The sequence below is a fragment of the Octodon degus genome, unplaced genomic scaffold (assembly GCF_000260255.1).
Source record: "Octodon degus isolate 3935 unplaced genomic scaffold, OctDeg1.0 scaffold00231, whole genome shotgun sequence".
Lineage (NCBI taxonomy): Eukaryota > Metazoa > Chordata > Mammalia > Rodentia > Octodontidae > Octodon > Octodon degus.
The window spans coordinates 3,132,050-3,140,505 of record NW_004524807.1 but is presented as its reverse complement, the minus strand read 5'-3'; the positions used below and the strand labels follow the sequence as shown (position 1 = coordinate 3,140,505).

The 8,456-nt window shown below is 32.5% G+C and overlaps 1 pseudogene; it reads right to left on the bottom strand.

The window, feature by feature from the left end:
• LOC101575147 overlaps positions 1–1,861 on the bottom strand; it is a 6,477-nt pseudogene extending 4,616 nt beyond the window's left edge.
• Positions 1,862–8,456: the final 6,595 nt, after the last annotated feature.

Sequence of the window (8,456 nt, the reverse complement as noted above, 5' to 3'; positions counted from 1 at the left end):
TGGTATAGCATTATTTTTTTATTCATAATTATTCTATTTTTATAATGTGGCCATTTACAGATTTAGACTTCTCTATAATGACCACTTCCATTGTGTCCCATAGGTTGTGGTATGATTCACTATCCTTGTTAGTTGATTCTAGAACATTTTACATTTCTTTCTTGATTTCTTCTGTGACTCATTGATTATCCCAGAATGTGTTACTTAGTCTACATAAGGCTGCATAGTTTCTGTGATTCTTCAGTTGTTGACTTTTAGTTTTACTGTATTTTGATGTGATATTATACATGAAATTATTTTAATACTTTGTATTTATTTGAATAAATTTAATCTTTTTATATCCTTTCATTTGTTTTATCTTGGAGAAAATTTTGTGTGCTGCTGAGAAAAAAGTGTTTTCTGTTGTAGAGTATTGTAGGTATATGCTAAATCTCTTTGTTGAAAGGTGTGATTCAATTATGATACTTTGCTATTTTCTTTTTTGGAGTGACCTGTTCTTGATCAGTAATATAGTTAAAGTTTTCTGGTTGATCTACTTGTGATAGTTGAGCAGTAAGGTGTTCTACTATGATTGTGATGATGTTTATTTGATTTTTGTGTTCAAAAACATTTGTTTTATGAAATAGGATGTGTTTATATTCAAAACACTTATATTTATATCTCTCACCTCTTACTATTCAATTTTTTCCTTTACCAGCATGACACAATTGTTTTTGCATGTTCTGAACAATTTTGGCTTGAAGTACACTTTTTGTAAAGGTAGGATAGCTACTCCTACTTGCTTTTTGGCTCCAGAGTATCATTTTCCATCCTTTGACTTTAGTCCACTTTTATTTTTTCTTTATGGATGAGATGTGTCTCATGTATCCAACACAAGATTATTTTACTCAATCTGCCAATCTGTATCTTTTGATTGAGGAATTAAAACTATTTATATTGAGAGTTATTATTGAAAAATATTGACTGCATCTTCTCATTTTTCTGTTACTGATTATTTTTATTTTCTGCTTAGTTATTCATGGTGCTGTCATATGCATATTTAGTGAACATTTTCTCTCACTCTAAGTTTTCTCTTTCATTGTTTCCTTTGCTGTGTGCAAGTTTTTAAAAACATGTGTTGCACTTCCATTTGTACACTTTTAATTTTGTTGTTTTTTTAAGGTAACATTGATATTAATATCACTTTTATAGAAGATTTAAAGCTTAGATCTTATGCTTAAATCTTTCATCCATTTGGGATGATTTTTTATGTATGGTATGAGATAAGGGCACATTATCATTTGCACATGAGCATCTCACTTTTTCAATTACAACTATTGAAGAGACTAACTTTTCCCTATGGTGTACTCTTGCCATACTTACTGTCAGTCAACTCTAAATATATGAAAAATTTTTAAGGCTTTCTATTCTGTTATATTAGTACATGTGTTTGCTTTTATCCCAATAACATGCTGTTTTATTTATAGTAATTTTGTGATGTATTTTGAAATTATAAAGTGTTCTTTTCATGTCTTTCTATTTGTATCCAAGAAAATTTTGGCTAAAAAGTAATTTTCAAAACAGTATCATTCACAATACCAATAGCATAATTAGGAGCTAAAACCAAAATAATTGTGAGTTGTATAACTGAAAACTATGAAATACTGATGAAAAACAGAAGAAGACATAACTAAATAGAATATTGTTCTATGTTCATTGATCAAAGAATTAATATTGCTAAATGCACACACTACCAAGGAGATTAGTGTGCTCAGTGCATTTCTCATCAAAATTTCAATGTCATTTTGTTTAGAAACAGGAGATAAAACTTCCCCTGCTTTAAATCTCAGCATCCTCTTACTGTTTCCTTTTTCACCCCCATTTCCACATTAGGAAAGGTTGCTTTTACCTGTAGATGAATGGCAAAGAGCACAGAATTCAGAGGTAAGCAGACAAAATTTAAAGTTTCATCACATATTAGTTATACTTTCCTAAAAATCTTCTGTGCTTTGTTAATTCATCTTCTCTCCCCTCGAATCCCTGGCAACTACTGATTTTCATTTTGCTGCTTTCTTAGGTTCATATTATTATTACTATTATTATTATTATTATTATTATTATTATTATTTTTATTTGCAATATAATAGGATTCAGGATGACTTCTTCACAGTTTTAAGCATTTAGGTTTCTTCCATGTATTTTTATGTTTCATTCTAATTCTGAATAGTATCCCATTGTCTTGATGTACAATACTTTGCCTAACCAGTCAACTATTGCAGAGTTTCTTGATTGTTTTTAGTTTTTGGCATATTATAACATAGCATGCATTTGTTAGTTTTTCATAAGGACTTGTAACATTCAATTCATTTTTGTAAATAACAAGAAATACACTGTCGGAGTATTTTTTAAAAAATAAACTGTCAAATTATTTTTCATAATAATTATACTATTTTGCATTCCCAAAGGCAGTGAATGAGAGTTCCTATTGCTCTATATCTTCATCAGCATTTGGTGCTTTTGCCTTGAACTTTGGATACTGTAATAGATTTGTATTGACTGAAAGATTTGTTTTATCTAATAGATTTTGTTTTAACTAATGACATATGATGTTAACTATCTTTTAATATGTTACTCTCCACTTTGATACCTTCCTTAGTAAACTTTGTATTCATCTTTTGCCAATTTTTAAATCAAGTTGTTCATTACCTTATTGTTGAGTTTTAAGTGTTATCTGTAAATTTTGTGAAATATTCCTTTGTCATCTATACCTGTTGAAATATTTTTCCATTCTTGGCTTGTTTAATTTTTTTTATAATAACTTTTTTTGTAAAGCAAAATACTTTACTTTTCATGAAGTGTAACTACACTATCAATTATTTCTTTCCTTGATTTTTAGCTTTGATTTTGTATTTAAAAAAATAGGCTTTTTCTTAGGTTTTCTTTTGAGTTTATACATTTATATTTTAAATAGTTAGATCTATAAAATAAGATAATGATAATAGGCTGATTTGAATAGTGGTGAATCTATAGTTCTGTTCTTATCTGCCTTTTGTAAGAGAGCAGTACTGTCCTCATAACTGAATTTAAAATTGTATCTTCCAATTTTTTTGAAGTGTTTTTGAAGAGTTGGTATCAATGCTTGAAAATCTTGGTAGAATTCATCCACTGAAGCTATCTGATTTTGGGACTTTCTTTGTTGGGAGATTTTGAATACTAATTCAGTCTCAATATTTATTCATCAATCTTGGTCTGCTATATGTGCCTGACATTTATTCAGTTTTTATTTGTCCAATTATTGCTATGTAATTTTATAGTAGCCTCTTGTGATCCTTTGTACTATCTGCGGAACCAGTAATATTATTTACTATTCAATTGATAATTTTGTTTAATTTATAATTTTCTTAGTCTGTCTGAAGGATTTTCAGTTTTGTTTAACTTTTCAAACAAGCAAGTTAGTTACTTTGATCATTTCTATCATCTTTCAAGACTATTTCATAGACAGGCGTGATGACACATGCCTATAATCTCAGGACTGAGGGAGGCTGAAGCATGTGGATCACAAGTCTGAGTCCCATTTCCTCAACATGGTGAGAAATTGTCACAAAATGAAAAAAAATACAAAGGGTTGGAGAGGTACCAAAAGGTAGGGTGTCCCAGATTTGATATCCAAATTAGTTGTTCAGTAATACACACACACACACACACACACACACACACACACACACACACACACACACACATCCATCTCTCCTCTTTTTAATTTCTTACTGATTTAATCTTAAGCATTTTCTACTTTCTGCTGTACTTTTTGGCTTAATTTGTTCTTTTTCTAATTCTGAAGTGTTTTAAAGTGTAAAGTTAGGTTTGAAATCATCATTTCTCTTCATGGAGATATGTAAAAATTGCTCTTAGCAATGTATTTGGTAGCTACCCGAAAATTGTATTGAGGTTTTTTGTTTGCCTTCAGATACATTTTAAGAAAATCCTTTTAGCTTTCTTTTTGATCCTTTGGTTGCTCAGGACCAAGTTTTTTAAATTTCCACATATTTCTGAATTTTTCAAAATCTGTTCATTTCAGTCTAAAATTTGATTTTTCAGCAAATACATGAAAGAAAATCACATGTGTTCCTTTTTATTTTTAAAGAATACAAAACAGTGAGAGAGACAAAAACAGCATTAGAAACAGTACAAGATTTCACTAAACAAAGTAATAGGTATTCAACAATGGTTGCTGTAATATATGGTGCTATCTTCAAATTAGTTGCTCAGATTATCATATATAAACATGTAAGATTCATTTAAACAAAACAAAACAACATAGCACTCTGAAAAAAGAAATCAAAGAGAATTTCAGAAAATGGAAAAACATTCCTTGCTCCTGGATAGGAAGAACCAACATCGTGAAAATGACCATGTTCCCACAATTGTTATACAGATTCAATGCAATCCCAATTAAAGTACCATTAGTATACCTCACAAATATAGAAAAACATTCCTAAAATTCATCTGGAATAAGAAGTGAACTACAATAGTAAAAGCAATTCTGGGTAACAAAGGAAAAGAAGGAAGAATCATCATCCGTGACTTGAAATTATACTACAAAACTACTGTGGAAAACTCAGCGTGGTACTGGCAAAAAACCAGACCTGAGGATCAACGGAACAGAAGAGGCAGATATAACTACAAACACAATCAGGCACCTTATCTTTGACAAAGGGGCCAAACATATTCACTGGGAGAAAGATAGCTTTTTTAATAAAGGTGCTGTGAATATTGGCGTTCTACATGCAGAAGTCCTAAAATAGACTCATGCCGATCACCATGTATGAAACTACAGCTGCAGTGGGTCAAAGATTTAAATATTAAAACTGAAACACTAAATCTTCTGGAAGAGAAGGTAGATAGAAACCTTAGGACATAGGGGTAGGCAAAAAGTTCATGAACAGAAATAAAACTGCTGAGGAAATACAGGATTCAATAGTGAGGATCTCGTCTTTTTGAAAAGTTTCTTCATGTCAAAAGAAATCACATATGTTCTTGAGAAGGATATATACTGTGTTATTCAAGGTTGCTATTTTCTTGCTATTTTCATTTGTCTAAATGATCTATGCAGTGTTGTCAGTGAGATATTGATGACTTCTGCAATTATTGCATTGTTGTGTGTTTCTTTCAGTTTTGTTAATATTTGTTATATATATATATATATATATATATATATATATATATATATACATGTTTTGGAGTGCATGTGTGTTTATAATTTTGTATTCCTTTGAAAAACTTACCCTTCATTAAAAGTATACAATTTTCTTTTTCTCTTGTGCCATTTATTTTCTCTGACATAAAAATAAACTACCTGTGCTCTTTTTGGCTATGATTTATTTGTAATAATACTCAACCTTTTTACTCACTCAGGCAGTGTGTGCTTAATGTGCATGTACATATTCATAAGCCATGTTGTTCATTATTGGTTTTTAAAATGTTCCATCTCTTCTTTTTTTGTTGTTTTTTTCAAAGTTTTATGGATAAACAGATAGCAGTGAGACAGTTTCCAATCAAATCGGAATTACAGTTTCAACAAATAATACACTGCATATATTCTTCTTAGTGGTTAATTGCTGTACAAGAAGTGGACTTGTGATCCTATTTACAAACACCATTAGAACAAATCATTATATTCATTAAGAGAATGCAACTATATATCTGTCCTAACCACTTTGAATACACAGATACAAAATGGACATTCATCAGTATACCCCATTTTTTCTAAGTTCCGTTATTGAATATTATAGGTGTGTAAACTCAGCAAAATATTCTAAAAGAGTCCAGTAGCCCATAATAGCATTGGGTCTTCTGTTTAACTGGCAATGTCAGAAATTATTGACCTGAGTCCCCCACAGCTCAACATAACAGCATGGCTTTATTTCCTATATTTCGTCTTCATACTTTTCTACTGGATGGTTAAGACCAAGGTAAAGCAGGACCTATGCAACAAGAGTTGTAGCTTTTTGGTCTGAGAAGGTCAGTGAAATGCCCTCAGGATTTGTCCTGAGATCCTGTACCTCAGATTGTAGAACCTTTATCAGTGCAGCCATGTGGATGAGTGATGGCCATTGCTTGGCCAATGTGCTCTCTGTGAAAGCCTGAGAGAGTGTCTTCTCCCCATGTGACTCTCCTTAGGCACACTCTACATCATCGATCATTTTCCTTTTTGGCCCCATAATCTCCTTGATCAGAAAATTTGGGACACTACCGAGGTACATGATATTACAGTACAAGTTCTCATATGTCCTGAGTCTTAATTGACCTCAGAAGGTTAGGGCCAAAATGTTGGCATTCCTTGTAGCCCTCCTTTTTCTCTAATTTTGATCTGCAAATTTAGGTTGTTAACCATCCAGAAGAAAAGCTTATTGTTATTATCAAACGATTCAGACACACATGTGTAAATATCGTATAGTCTCCCTAGTATAAGAACTCCAAAGAAGAAATACAAATAGAAAGATATAGTACAAGTAAAAGGAAAGCAGGATCTCAAGGACTAACTAATCAAGAGAGGGAAAGGAGAAGAGCTAGGAAACATGACAATGTCAAGCCATACAGTTATATGTAAAAGATGAGCAAGGCAATGATCCTGAGAATCTTCAAAAGATTTTTTTAATCTAGCAGTTAATTGGAAAGATTCTCACCCTGACTAACTATATATACTGATACCTGTGAAATAAGCTACTGCACTGCAGATGGTAATTTGTAACGGTAGTTTCATGTTTGGAGTGCCTGTCATTCTGGTAGTCTGAATATGGGCGGCTTGTCATGACATGCCATTTACTGCTATGATGTCTCTTGGGTAGGTGGTTGTTCAAGAAGAAGGGGGTGGTGAATGAAAGCAAGAGACAGGAAAAGGAATATTGTGGGACTGTCCTGCTTCAAGGTTGTATATGATGAGATTTTTGGACTTATGTGCAAACATGAGAAGTATATAATTCTTTATCCTCTTTTTAAAATATAATGTAATTTTTAAAATGTTTTTATCATATTTTTCAGGGACTTAAAGTTCAACATATCACTACTTGATGAAGAATAACTGCTTCTTATTATGCCTAAGATGTTTGAAATGCAGTGAGATAGTGAGGTTAAGCTTAATAGTCCATCTCTTCTTTGGATAATTTACTCAATTTATATTTGAAGCAATTTTTTATTCTTTTCTGTATATTTGGTTCAGCGTTTCACTACACAGGTCGAAATCATAGAGATCCTCCTGTTTCAGCCCCCCCCCCCCAGTGCTTGGATTATAGGCATGCAGTCACTGGCTCAAAATTCAGGAGAGCAGGGCTGGCATGGCATGAAGGAGCACAGATTGAACCCTGGTCCCTGTGCTGGCCAAAGCAGGCGCTTAATCCACTGAGCTATCTCACAAGCCCTGAAGCAACTTTTGATAGATAAAAACTTTTTTTAAAAATCATTTACTAACTGTTTCATAGTTTTATCTTCTTTTCTTTATGATTTGTTAATTTTTTATGATTTTATTTTGATGATTTTCTGCCTATCAGTGATAATTTTATCAGTGTATACTAGATAGGCCTGTATGTGTGTGTTTATTGTATTTTATAAACTCTTACCAATTTAATTTCTATTACATAAAACAGTGTTATACTACATTTACTTCTCTTCCATTTTACTTACTTATTTATTTGTTTGTTTGTTTATTTATTTATAATGTGCTTAGTATACCATCTCAGGTTCTCACTACATAGATTGGATTTGTAGTGATCCTTCCTGTTTTTCAGCCTCCCAAGTGCTGGCATTACAGGGGTGTGCACCAGGCCCAGGTTCAATAGTAGTCTCAGTGTACCTCGGGGGCAGGGCCAGCACAGCATGCCAGTGATCAAACCCCTAGGCCCTGCATCTGCCTCAGCAGGAGCTTTAATCTGCTGAGCTAGCTTCCATATTTTATGCTGTGGATACTACGCTTTATATAGCTATAGTTATTTTATTGCATTTATTTTTTTAATTTTAGGGTAGAATTAAAAGTGATTTCTCCACTGCTGTTAAATATTTTTCTATATGCCTTTACTTTTAACTATGTGTTCATGTTATTTCTTAGAAGTTTCATTTCACCTTGATGGCCAACCTTTAGCATTTCTTATAAGGCAGCAGCTGCAGGGATGGACTTCCTCAGTTTTTATTTGTTTAGAAATTCTTTATTTCTAATAATCTGCTTTAACAAGTATAGTACTCTTGATTGACTGGATTTGCTTTTCAAGACTTCAAATATATCATTTCACTCCTTCCTGGCTTGCAATGGTTCAATAGTTCTTTTGAGATAGTCATATGAGGATATTTTTTTGGTGGAACCAGGGATTGAACTCAGGCCCTTGCGCTTGCCAGGGAAGTGCTCACTCCACTGAGCCATCTCCCCGGCCCCCTGAGCCATCTCCCCTGCCCCAACATTTTTCTTTCTTTCTTTTTTTTTTAATTTT